This window comes from Vipera ursinii (genome assembly GCF_947247035.1).
Source record: "Vipera ursinii genome assembly, contig: scaffold_435, whole genome shotgun sequence".
NCBI classification, from domain to species: domain Eukaryota; kingdom Metazoa; phylum Chordata; class Lepidosauria; order Squamata; family Viperidae; genus Vipera; species Vipera ursinii.
Window position 1 is genome coordinate 1 of NW_028148284.1, and position 13,858 is coordinate 13,858.

General features: G+C 39.8%; 1 long non-coding RNA gene across 1 annotated transcript; it reads right to left on the reverse strand.

Moving 5' to 3' along the window:
* Positions 1–4,998: 4,998 nt before the first annotated feature.
* On the reverse strand, positions 4,999–10,737 carry LOC310650620. The gene is made up of 2 exons (XR_014494405.1): positions 10,533–10,737; positions 4,999–5,101 (listed from the first exon to the last, which is right to left on the reverse strand). It is a non-coding gene; the product is annotated as an uncharacterized lncRNA (long non-coding RNA).
* Between the last annotated feature and the right edge of the window lie 3,121 nt (positions 10,738–13,858).

Here is a 13,858-nt window from a genome sequence, read left to right on the forward strand (position 1 = left end):
AAAACACAGGAAGAACAGTTAATGGAATTGGGAATGTCTAGTTTAATGAAGAGAAGGACCAGGGGGACATGATAGCAGTCTTCTAGTATTTGAGGGTCTGTCCCAAAGAAGAGGGAGTCAAGCAATTCCCCAAAGCACCTGAAGGCCGGACAAGAAGGAAACGGATGGAAACTCATCAAGGAGAGAAGCAACCTAGATCTAAGGAGAAACTTCCTGACAGTGAGAACAATTAACCAGCGGAACGACCTGCCTCTAGAAGCTGTGGATGGTCCAACACTGGAAGTTTTTAAGAAGAGACTGGACAGCCCTTTCTCTGAAATGGTACAGGATCTCCTGCCTGAGCAGGAGGTTGGACTAGATGACCTCTAAGGTCCCTTCCAACTCTGCTATTCTATTCTATTCTATTCTATTCTATTCTATTCTATTCTATTCTATTCTATTCTATTCTATTCTATTCTATTCTATTCTATTCTATTCTATTCTATTCTAAATATGAGTCAGTGGCCAAGCATTTGAATTTTGATGATATGATCGTGGGGATACTGCAACGGTTGTATGACAAATGGTCATAAACCACTTGTTTCAGTGCCGCTATAACCTTGAACGGCCGCTAAGCAAACTGTTCTAAGTTCTACTACCTGTAAAATATCCCTCCTTTCCCATAAAGAGAAATGTAGGACAGGCAACTCTATCGCCCAACCAACCTACAACTTTTATTTTATTCAATATTTCTGCAGAATTGATCTGAGGAGCACAAAGGGAGACCGTTTGCAATACGTCCACTGTGTTATTAGAAAAAAAACAGAATCTGTGTAGTGTCTTGTGGCTTATGGGCTATGTGGAAAGAAAGGCTTCTCCTCACTTCAAGTGACAAGAAAAAAAGGAAACAAAAATCTTGATAAACTGGTTCTCTAAAAAAGTCAAGAATGTCCAATCAACCTGTGATTTCAACCATTTCTTTCACAACCATGCTGGCTATTCTCGTTCTAATGGGGGGATAGGTAGGTAGGTAGGTAGGTAGATAGATAGATAGATAGATAGATAGATAGATAGATAGATAGATAGATAGATAGATAGATAGATAGATAGATAGATGATAGATAGATAATAGATAGACTGAAAGAGACAGACAAATATGATGGATGGATGTATGGATAGATAGATAGATAGATAGATAGATAGATAGATAGATAGATAGATAGATAGATAGATAGATAGATAGATAGATAAGATAATAGATAGATAGATAGACTGAAAGAGACAGACAAATATGATGTATGTATGTATAGATAGATAGATATAGATAGATGATAGATAGATAGATAGATAGATAGATAGATAGATAATAGATAGATAGACTGAAAGAGACAGACAAATATGATGTATGTATGTATGTATGTATGTATGTATGGATAGATAGATAGATAGATAGATAGATAGATAGATAGATAGATAGATAGATAGATAGATAGATAGATAGATGATAGATAATAGACTGAAAGAGACAGACAAATATGATGTATGTATGTATAGATAGATAGATATAGATAGATGATAGATAGATAGATAGATAGATAATAGATAGATAGACTGAAAGAGACAGACAAATATGATGTATGTATGTATGTATGTATGTATGTATAGATAGATAGATAGATAGATAGATAGATAGATAGATAGATGATAGATAGATGATAGATAATAGATAGATAGACTGAAAGAGACAGACAAATATGATGTATGTATGTATGTGTGTATGTGTGTATGTATAGATAGATAGATAGATAGATAGATAGATAGATAGATAGATAGATAGATAGATAGTGTCAGAATCCATTTATATCACATTCATAAATGTATGTTTAAAATATTGTGCCTCCCCCGGATTCTGTCATCTTCCAAGGGGGAAGGAGAAGAGGTGTATTCAGCCTGCCTGTAGGCTATCTTCAAAGACCAAGGAAAACCTTTTGAACTGGGGACAACAAGGGGGAGGGTTAGGGAAGAAGGGATCTGAAGGCAATAACAATAAAAAGCATGAGAAGATTACCCTTTCCCACAGAAGGGCCTGACACCTAAGTTTAATTAATGTGAGTCTGACCAAATGGGGTTGAAGGGAGAGGGTTGAAACGGGAATCCTTTATATAGTATCAAAATGTAACACAATGCCAGATCCTGTCTTGTATTCCCACAATCGACTACATCTTAGTAAAATCTCCTTTTTGGATAAGCCTGGTTCCAAGAGTTCTTTATTTCCTAAGGTGTGAATTGGGGTGGGTCCTGACAGATAGATGATAGATAGATAGATGATAGATAGATAGATAGATAGATAGATAGATAGATAGATAGATAGATGGAAAGAGACAGAAAAATATGATGTATGTATGTATAGATAGATAATAGATCGACAGACAGACAGATGATAGATAGATAGATAGATAGATAGATAGATAGATAGATAGATAGATAGATAGATGATAGATAGATAGATAGATAGAAAGAAAGAAAGAAAGATAGATAGATAGATAGATAGATAGATAGATAGATAGATAGATAGAGCATTGCAGATGTTATTTTTAAATTTGCCAAGGAAGTAGCCTGCTTATAAGCAGTTTCATGAAGCAGATGCTACCCAAAATGTACCACAATATACCTTCCTTCTCCTTTGGCTTTTCCCAAATTATATAAAGTTCGGATTTTCTTTTAGCACAATGATCAAAACTTTTCCATGAGTTTGAATGTTTTCTACAGCCCTGATATTTCAGCTTTTCTTGGTTTGTAGCTCTGTGCTTCAGGTTCGCACGAATTTGGGTGAAATGTAGCATCTCTCTCTCTCTCTGTCTCTCTTCCTCCTCTTCCTCCTCCCCTCCTCTCTCCCTCCCGCTTTCCCCCTCTCTCCTTCTCCTCCTTCTCTCTCTTCTCCCTCCATGTCCTTCTTTGCCACCTTGAATGGAGATTAACTTTCTACTGTAGAGAGATTTGAAAGTCCAGGTGTTTCTGCATCAATTTCCCTTCGTTCTACTCCCATTCCCCAAAGTGTCCAGAAAGACCTTTGTTATACAACCTTAGCATAATATCCTCAACTCTCAAGCCACTCAGAAAAAAAAGCAACTTGAGAATAATTTGTTGCCATGTCAACATGCCACCATAATTGCAGCCACTCGGAAGGACTCACTCGGACAGGCGGTTTTGCTATCGTGTCCAAGGCGCCAGAGCATCTGGGGACAATCTGTTTATCTTTGCAATTGATTTTTTCTCTCCAGGTCCCCTTTGCTAAGAAGAGATCCATTATTATTATTATTTTCATTTTTTTGTTTGCAAACTACAATTGCCAAATGGTGAAAAAACGCGTAGATCATAATAAGGAGGAGCATTTTATTTTATTTTTGAGGAGTGAAAGGACAAACAGATTTCTGTTCATGGATGGGCCGGTGCAATTCAGGGGAAATGGGCAACTAGATTGAATTTTTCAAGGCTGCTGGCCTTTTTTAATATTTTTTTGTAGAAACTCAAAACTCCCAAAATGTCCGAGACTGCAACTAGGGGAATATCCACCTAAATTTTTAAAAGGAAAATAAGATCTAGAAGTATTCCAGATTCATGTAAATATGCATTACAAAAGTTGGGAAGTGACCTGGTTAATTCCTTGGGGAGGTTTTTTGGTTTTTGCCTTTTAAGAATTGGTTTTAGAACCTTTCTTTCCATTCCTAGAACACAGTTTAAAAGTAAAGGTAAAGGTTCCCCCGCACATGCGTGCTAGTCGTTTCCAACTCTAGGGGCCGGTGCTCATCTCCGTTTCAAAGCCGAAGAGCCGGCGCTTGTCCGAGAACGTCTCCGTGGTCATGTGGCCGGCATGACTAGACGCCAAAGGTGCATGGAACGCTGTTACCTTCCCACCATAGCGGTCCCTATTTTTCTACTTGCCTTTTTACGTGCTTTCGAACTGCTAGGTTGGCAGAAGCTGGGACGCGTAACAGGCGCTCACTCTGCTATGTGGCAGTTGGGATTCGACCCACCAAACTGCCGACCTTCTGATCGACAAGCTCAGCGTCCTAACCCACTAAGCCACAGTTTAGCCAGTGGCTTTTGTAGCATTAGGTGGAATGTTTTATTATTAACTAGCCTCCGCAAAGCTGAATTTAGAAGTTAATCATCTGACAAGCAGAAGTGTGTGAGTGTGTACACACACACACACACACACACAAACACACATATGTAATAGAAGAGAATATGTGTAGCTCAGGGTTGAGCGGTGGAGTCCTTGACTCTCTCTGAGCTTCGATGTTTTCTAGCAGACGTTTCATTCTCAGACTAGATAATGTCATGAGTGTTTGTGAGTAAAGGGTGTGACATGGAAGTGAGACAGGGTATGGGGTGTATATGCAGTTGTGGGGGGAGGAGTGTCCTTGAGGAGAACACATACTCCCTCTGAGTGATGATGTTACCTACTTGGGTAATGAAATGTCTGCAATCAAACAACCAAGCTCAGAGTGCACCAAGAAATCCCTACTTATATAGCCTAGATGAGAGAGAGAGAGACAGACAGACAGAGGATACATAGATAGAAGCTAGCTAGCTAGCTAGCTAGTAGATAAATGATACATAAATTTAAAGCACTGATAGATACTATAGATAGATAGTGATAGAGATAGGTGGAGATAGATTGATAGATAGATAGATAGATAGATAGATAGATAGATAGATAGATAGATAGATAGATAGACAGACAGACAGACAGACAGACAGACAGACAGACAGACAGACAATAGTGATAGATGGAGATTAAAGAGAGATATTTTCCTTTTCCAGAACAAACTATCTTGATAATTTTCTTATTAAAATTTATAAAACACTTACTTGATTATGGTAGCAGGATCCTAATTAGTTTATCCTTGCATAATTCCAGGAGGTATAATCCTTATCTGTCAAACAAGAGGTGAAGAGAGGCCTAAGACCCCACTGAATAGTATCCTGTCTCAAATGGCTTTTTTTTTAAAAAAAAAAAAAAGAATTTTGAGGCAAAGAGATCACATAGAAAGAAGATCTGTACGTGGAACTTCCAAATATATTTCCCTTGATTCTAAACTGAACTCCAAACTAAATTCTAAACCAACAGCAATTTGTCAGGATCGTGAAGGTGTTGTTGAGAAGGATCAGGTTACGCCCATTGTTTGGATGGAGAGAGAGAGAGAGAGAGAGAGAGAGAGAGAGAGAGAGAGAGAGAGAGAGAGAGAATATGAATCAATGGGTATCATAACAAGAAGACTTCCAGAAATAAACCTGTTTGGAGTTTCATTACACATATTTGAATGTAGCATTTGGTTAGTCAGGGAAATTTCCATCTGAGTCACCTCTGAAGAAGTGTAAGCTTTGCAAATGCCGATTTTTGGAGCAGATAATATTACCGATGATCTTTGAAGCACAGGTGATTCATTTTCAAACCCAAACTTAGGGATGTGCCCTCGAAACCAAATAAGGCATTTTAGCAAATGTGGCTGCCGATCAATTCCAATGAAAGATAATGGGTGCAGGATTGCCTTTGCAAAGCGATTAGCAGAAGGTGTTTTACTGTATTATCGATGTTTTTTTTTTACAAAGCATATTCTTTTGTGTGAGATCTCACTCTGAATAAATAAGGAGAAAAACAGCACACGGCCTCTTCTAGAGCTTGCCCTGTAAGCTTGAATAATGTGAAATGACACGAAGCAAGTTGGCCAAGCTCTGCATATCAGTCCAAAGAGACTTATAAAGAAAGAGGTATTTTCTTCAGGGTATCCATACTGTCTTTGCTCTAAAGAAGAGTTAAAAAGAAGAAAAAGAAAAAAGAAAAACAGACAAAGAGGGTCGTATCTTTCAGGTGTTAGAGGAAGAGCAAAATAAAAACAAAGTAATATACCGAAGACATCCCTGATTATTATTATTATTTTTTAAAAAAGAGGGGAATGGTGATATGCCTGTAATGGCGGCTTGACTTGTGCAAACCTGGGAAGGAGACTTTGTGCCATAGAAACAAAATATTACCAGATGATAAGACATCCTTGATGTGGAAACTGGCAGTTTATACAGTCCTAAATCCCATAAAGTAAAGGTAAAGTTTCCCCCGCACATGCATGCTAGTTGTTTCCAACTCTAGGGGCCGGTGCTCATCTCCGTTTCAAAGCCGAAGAGCCAGCGCTTGTCCGAGGACGTCTCCGTGGTCATGTGGCCGGCATGACTCGACGCCAAAGGCGCACGGAACGCTGTTACCTTCCCACCGTAGTGGTCCCTATTTTTCTACTTGCATTTTTACGTGCTTTCGAACTGCTAGGTTGGCAGAAGCTGGGACAAGTAACAGGCGCTCACTCTGTTACACGGCACTTGGGATTTGACCTGCCAAACTGCCAACCTTCTGATCGACAAGCTCAGCGTCCTAGCCCACTGAGCCACCGCGTGCCTTCTAAATCCCATAGATGTACTATTTTACCTCTTTTTTTGTTGAACATTCGTATTTCTTTAAACTGTCATATTTAAGACAAGGCATGGGCACGTACATCAGGATCCAATCTGGTTCTCCTGCTAAAATGTTGGCCTAGGTTTAGGGAAGACTCACCATCAAGTCCTCTCTTATCACTGGAAGTTCTCTGATTACTTTGGGCCACAACAAGCTCATGCAGCTGTTGTGGGAACAAAAATGGAGGTTTTCAAAAATGCTATCTGGAGATCCTGGAGGAAATGTAAGACGGAGCTCGGGTCCCATAAATAAATCAAGAACTAAGTCATTGATTCGATTTCCTATAAAGAGGAACAAGGATCCTCCAGACTGTGTGAAGCTGTCGTTCTCAACTACCTGAAGTCCTTCCTGAAGCCTACCTATGCTTGATAGAACTTGGAAGTTCTACCAGCATTTAGAGGCCTCGTTTTCTTCACCCTGTACTTGAATTGTATAAAGCATTGTTCACCCTCCGTTAACTCCTCTGTGTACTGAATTTGCAAAAGTAAAAGAGCAAGGGCAAACACAAAGGGTGACCGAATGAGCTATGTTTTACCAAGCAAAACAAACAGGAGAAAAATGGGTCTGTGTAACCAGCTGTGCTTACAATAAAAGTACTTTTGTGTGCACGTTGGTGTTTCACATTTGAGCTTTTCGTCACCTGTTTTCCCTTGCCTCTTTATTTATTTATTTCCTTTCACAGACGGTTGTGGAAGAAAAGGGAAAATCCAGATTCTGTGTCTAGGCAACACAGAAGGTATTCTGCTATTCGATCAGCTGATTGAACTGGGTGATGGGAACTGTAGTTTCTGTTATCATATCTAACCTCTATTTGTTTGTGATCCTGTCTATAATATCTTCTTTGTTCTGTGAGGTTGCCGTGTATTTAGGAAGTTCTTAAGTTTTTTTTTTTACAATTAATGGCAAGCAACTGTTTATTTTTCCGTAGAAGAATTTAAGAAATAAAGAAAGTTATGACAATGATCAAAGGTTGTAAGAAAGTGAAAATGACTCACAAGGGTTAAGTCACCTTGGAAGGGGAGATGGGCAACATAGAAATTCAATAGATAAAAATAAATGTTCAATACAGGCTCTTGTACAAGGTTGATTTTTCAGCTACCCGTCTTAAGTGTAGAAGACGTAGATCAAATTGGCAGCATAGATTTGAATCATGCAATCAGATCCGATGCTTCAGGTCGATTAATTCGGATGATTGCTAGTCAGCCATAGGCAACTTTTTTCCGCCACAATCAACTTATCACCACAATTGACCCCAACATTTATGTTGTTCAGTGAGAAATTTGTTAAGTGAGTTTTGCCCCATTGTACAACTTTTCTTGCCATGCTTGTTAAGTGAATCAATGCAGTGGTTAAATTAGTAACACGGTTGTTTAATGAATCTGACTTCCCCATTGACTTAGCTTCTCAGAAGGGAATCACATGGCTCTAAAAACACTGCAACTGTCATAAATACGAGTCAGTTGCCAAGCGTCTGAATGTAAATCACTTGACCCTGGGGATGCTACAATGGTCATAAATGTGAAAAAGGGTTATAAGTCACTTTTTTCAGGGCCACTGTAACTTTGAACGATCAGTAAATGAACGGTTGTAAGTCAAGGATTATCTATCTATCTATGATATCTATCATCTATCTATATTTCTATCTATCTATCTATCTATCTATCTCTATCTATCTATCTATCTATCTATCTATCTATCTGTCTAGCTATCTATCATATATCTATATTGCTATCTATCATCTATCTGTCTGTGTCTATCATCTATCTAGCATCTCTTTCTCTCTCTCTCTCTCTCTGTATATGTGTGTGTGTGTATAACATATGTACATATGTGTGCATATATGTGAATGGGGATATATGTATTCTTTTGAGAGTGGGCATCAGGTTTTCATTTTTTAATGTGTGCCAATCTGTTCACAGAAAAAGGTGACAATAAAGGTTATCTTATCTCTTATCTTATCTCATTATCCCACTATTCTTCCCTGGACTGAACGGTTCTAAATATTTTGCTTTTTACTAACTCCTTCATACAAGCAAAACTGACTGGCTTTATAAGAACGGCACATTTAAAGTGTACAAAACTCTTCCAATCTTGTAACCACTCTGCACAGAAATACTTTTATGCCAGTGTATGGCTGGTGGAGCGGACACACAAGCAAGGAGAGGGCAACCTGCAATGTTTCTGAGACGGAGACATTTCCCCCCACGAGATAAATAGCTAGGCTCCTATCTCACAGCCCTCAAACAACAAGTTCGCTCCAGGAATAGTATCTAAATTAAACATTTTGCAATGCTGCATTAGAATGCCTGTGCTATTCTAGAACAGATAAATACACATTTTACCTGTTTCAACAGAGTGGCCAATGGCAAGATAATTTTGGTGCCTTTGGGCCTTTGATGGCTCATTTTAAAAAGAAAGCATTGTTCATGCATAATTATGGTGATCAGATGCCAAGAGGGGAAAATGTTTCTCTTCTTTTTTTCCCAGGGGATAATTATTTTTATTGAAAGCTTCCAAATAATTCCAAATGTATAGTTCATTTGTGTAGATAATTGAGTATCGCCACATTATTTTCCTTCCTTTGATTCCCTTGGCAGAGATTTTCAGAATTGGTTTGCAGAGAAAAGCAACAAAGATGGTTAGGGGACTGGAGGCTAAAACATACAAAGAACGGTTGCAGGAACCGGGCATGGCTAGTCTAGTGAAGAGAAGGACCAGGGGAGACATGATAGCAATCTTCTAATATTTGAGGGGCTGCCACAGAGAGGGGAGGGGGAGTGTTAACCTATTTTCCAAAGCACCTGAAGGCCAGACAAGGAACAACGGATGGAAACTGATCAAGGAAAGATATAAGGAGGAATTTCCTGGCAGTGAGAACGATCAACCAAGGGAACAGAAGTAGCCTTCAGATGCTGTGGGAGCTTTATCGCTGGAAGCTTTCAAGAAGAGACTGGACTGCCATCAGTCAGAAATGATGTAAGGACTCCTGCTTGGGCAGGGGTTTAGACTAGATGACCTACAAGGTCCCTTCCAACTCTGTTATTCTATTCTATTCTATTCTATTCTATTCTATTCTATTCTATTCTATTCTATTCTATTCTATTCTATTCTATTCTATTCTATTCTATTCTATTCTATTCTATTCTATTCTATTCTATTCTATTCTATTCTATTCTATTCTATTCTACCCTACCCCTACCCCTACCCTACCCTATCTTACCCTATCCTACTCTATCCTATCTTATATTCTATTCTATTCTATTCTATTCTATTCTATTCTATTCTATTCTATTCTATTCTATTCTATTCTATTCTATTCTATTCTATTCTATTCTATTCTATTCTATTCTATTCTACCCTACCTTCTCTTCTACTCTACCCTACCCTACCCTACTCTTCTACTCTACTCTACTCTACTCTACTCTACTCTACTCTACTCTACTCTACTCTACTCTACTCTACTCTACTCTACTCTACTCTATTCTACTCTACTCTACTCTACATTATCTGAGCCTCTGCCTCTTTCTAGGTCTGAGAGAGAGAGAGAGAGAGAGAGATGATCCATCTGGATTCCTGCTCAAGATGAGACTAGAATTCACCATCTCTCAGTTTCTAGACTGATGCCTTAACCATGTCACCAAGCTGGTTCTTTAACGCTGCATTGGATATTAGCTATTGGCAAGCAATATTCAAGATGAGTTGAAATGCTCCATTTGAACAAATCAGCTGCAGTTTCTTTTCAGATCATATAAATATCTGTTAAGCAAACCTTTCACGCTCCCCTTCTTTTAACCGCTGTAGCTTAATACAGAAATTTCAGGATGGAAAGGGATTTTTTTCTTTCTTTCACCCCACCCCCCCAAAATCCGACCTACTAAATATTCCTCTTCAGCAACCTCAAGAAAGCTCTTCTTTTTCATTTTTTGAGGAGGGACCACATGTTTCTGCCAAACAGGACCTTTGAAAAAGAGGGTGGTTATTTCCCATATCCATGCTTGAAAAGCTGCTCAAACAACAGGTCAGGCTAGGAGAGGCAGCTGCTTACCTTCCAAGTCTTCCTGTTTCAGTTTTTAGAAGAAAGGTGTTAACTACTCCAAAGGTGCTTTTTTTTTTCTTCCTGTTTTCATTCAGGCTGTTCAGCAGGAACAAAACGTCTCCTGACTTTGAAGGATGTTACGCTCCATCTGTGTAATAAAGCCATAAGAATCTAAACAAGACCAACGATCCGGGGGAAATAGCGTTCCTAACAAATGCTAACAGGTAACTTGAGTGCTTAAACTGTGCCACCTCCCACCTGGATCTTAAAGTGACACGGTCCTCCCCCACCCCCACCCCTCAGACTTTATCATGAATATTTCAGTCTGGTTCCACCCTTGTTCCGCCTCAAAAGGTAGTAACGACAACACACACACACACACACACACACACACACACCGATGAGTGGCTGTTCCATCACACAGAGTTTGACAAGGAAGACAAATGAAGCGTTTGTCCCCTAAAGCCTATTATTGGTCATGCAAATGGCTTGGGTGTTGTAAAAATAATTCCTGCGGTGATTTAATGCCACCCTGTGGGCTTGGCCCCCAATTACTTTTCAGGGCAAAAAAAACGTAGAAGGGGAAAGGAAGACAGGCACAGAATTAGCTAAACTTAGGATTCCGCAGTGATTTAGTTTCTGGTTTCTAAGACATGATAGCATGCAAAAGAAGGATGGTGACCACTTTTAACTGCATTTGAAGGTTGTAAGGATGCAGACTGGAGGGAACGTTGCTATCATTTGGACTAGGGGCGATATGGGGTTCCAATAATTGAGGGGCTGCCATACAGAAGAGGGGGTTCAAATAGCTGAAAAACTGGTTCTCTACATGGTGGCCCATTTCCAGAAGTCCGTTCTGGGTTTGGGACTCTGAGGCCCAGAATGGACTTCTGGAAGTGGCATCCATGAACTCCTGGCAGGCCGTTCTGGGCCCGGGAGGCCTCCTCAGCTCAGAACAGACTTCAGAAGTGGTGTCCATGCACTTCCGGTGGTCCGTTCTGGGCCTTGTGAAAAGGGGCTAGGGCTTCAGTCGGTTTGCTGAAGTCAACAAAAAAATAGCTACTGGTTCTACTGAACCGGTGCAAGCCGGCTGAATCCCACCACTGGGTCAACCTGTTTTCCAAAGCCCCAGAAGGCAAGATAAGAAGCAATGGATGGAAACTAACCAAGGAGAGAAGCAAGCTGGAACTAAGGAGAAATGTCCTTGAGCAGGAGATTGGACTAGCAGGCCTCCAAAGTCACTTCCAACTCTTCTTATTTTGTTACATTAACAAGACGTCGTATCCATTAATAGAGGGGGGGGGAATGGTGGAGCCCCTGGTCCCCCTCCCTTGCTTACTTACAGCCATATTGAATTTTCCCAGAACTGGTACAGCTAAACATTTCTAACCAGGACCCTACTTTCCAAGGGAATACCTATATTTAAACACGTGGTGGCTCAGTGGGTTAGGACGCTGAGCTTGTCGATCAGAAGGTCGGCAGTTTGGCGGGTCGAATCCCAAGGGCCGCGTAACAGAGTGAGCGCCTGTTACTCGTCCCAGCTTCTGCCAACCTAGCAGTTCAAAAGCACGTAAAAATGCAAGTAGAAGAATAGGGACCACTCCGGTGGGAAGGTAACAGCGTTCCGTGCGCCTTTGGCGTCTAGTCATGCTGGCCACATGACCACGGAGACGTCCTCGGACAAGCGCTGGCTCTTTGGCTTTGAAACGGAGATGAGCACCGGCCCCTAGAGTCGGAAACGACTAGCACGCATGTGCGGGGGAACCTTTACCTTTACCTTTAAACACCTTCAGGCAGCAAAAGCTTTGCCTTTCTTGGGCTTTTTCAAACGTTCGTGAAAGCAGGGAATTTGCATCAGTTCTTGGTTTGGATAATGTCATGCTTTTTGTTTGTTTTTTTAATCAGTGAGGAATAATTGGACCGAACCTATTACCCATCCTGTCTCTCAAGGTGTTAAGCATCTACATGAAAGCCCTGGTAGATATCATCTGAAGTGAGGTGTTAAGAGGTGTGCAATCGATACCCAGCAATTGGTATCTTTGGATATTGTCTGAAAGAGAGAGAATTAGCTCCAATTAAATCCAGGGAAAATAATGTGATAATCTGGTAAATATCTGGACTCTGGTTTCATCCCACCCATTTGGATTTTGCTCAGGCTTCAACTATAAAAAAAACACTCTTTCGTCCTTCCCTGGTCTTCCTTTTAAAATCGAATCCTTACTTTCTCACCCACTGCCTGCAAGTAGTCCTCAACTTTACGTCTTTACAATTCAGTCCAAAATTGATGTTGCTACGTGAGACACTGGTTCAATGAGCTTTGCCCCATTTTACAAATTTTCTTGCCATCGCTGCAGGCATCCCGTTAGTAAAACGGTTGTTAAGTGAACATGGATTGTAAGAAGGTCACAAAAGGGGATCACATGACCCCGGGACACTGAAACCATCATAAATGGGAGTCAGTTGCCAAGAGTCTGAATTTTGATCACATGACGATGGGGATGCTGCAACGGTCATAAGTGTGAAAAAGGGACATAAAGCACTTTTTTTCCCCCAGTGCTGTTGTAACCTCAAATGGTCATTAAATGAATTGTTGTAAGTCGAAGACTCCATGTATAACCCCACATATTTCTAGCTGGATATTATTTTCCCTTTTGGAGAAGACAGTGAGCACAAAGTCTATTTCTTCCTTAATTTATTTTCATGGCCCTTATGACATTTAACCCACATCCTAACAGTGAGAACAATTAATCAGTGGAACGGGTTGCCTCCAGAATTGTGAATGCTCCAACACTGGATGTTTTAAAGAAAGGATTGGACAACCATTTGTCTGAAATGGTACAGGATCTCCTGCCTGAACAGGGGGTTGGACTAGATGACCTCTAAGGTCCCTTCCAACTCTGTTATTCTACTCTACTCTACTCTACTCTACTCTACTCTACTCTACTCTACTCTATTCTATTCTATTCCATATTTTCTATTCCATTCTATTCTATTCTATTCTATTCTATTCTATTCTATTCTATTCTATTCTATTCTATTCTATTCTATTCTATTCTATTCTATTCTATTCTATTCTATTCTATTCTACTGTATTCCCATATTTTCTATTCTATTCTATTCTATTCTATTCTATTCTATTCTATTCTATTCTATTCTATTCTATTCTATTCTATTCTATTCTATTCTATTCTATTCTATTCTATTCTATTCTATTCTATATTCCTCTATTGCACTCCACTCCACTCCATTCCATTCTTAGATTTTCTGTTTACAAACATGCAATCCTTTTAGAATAGATTTGTCTTTTGAGCACAGGAGATGAAATGAAAGCAAAG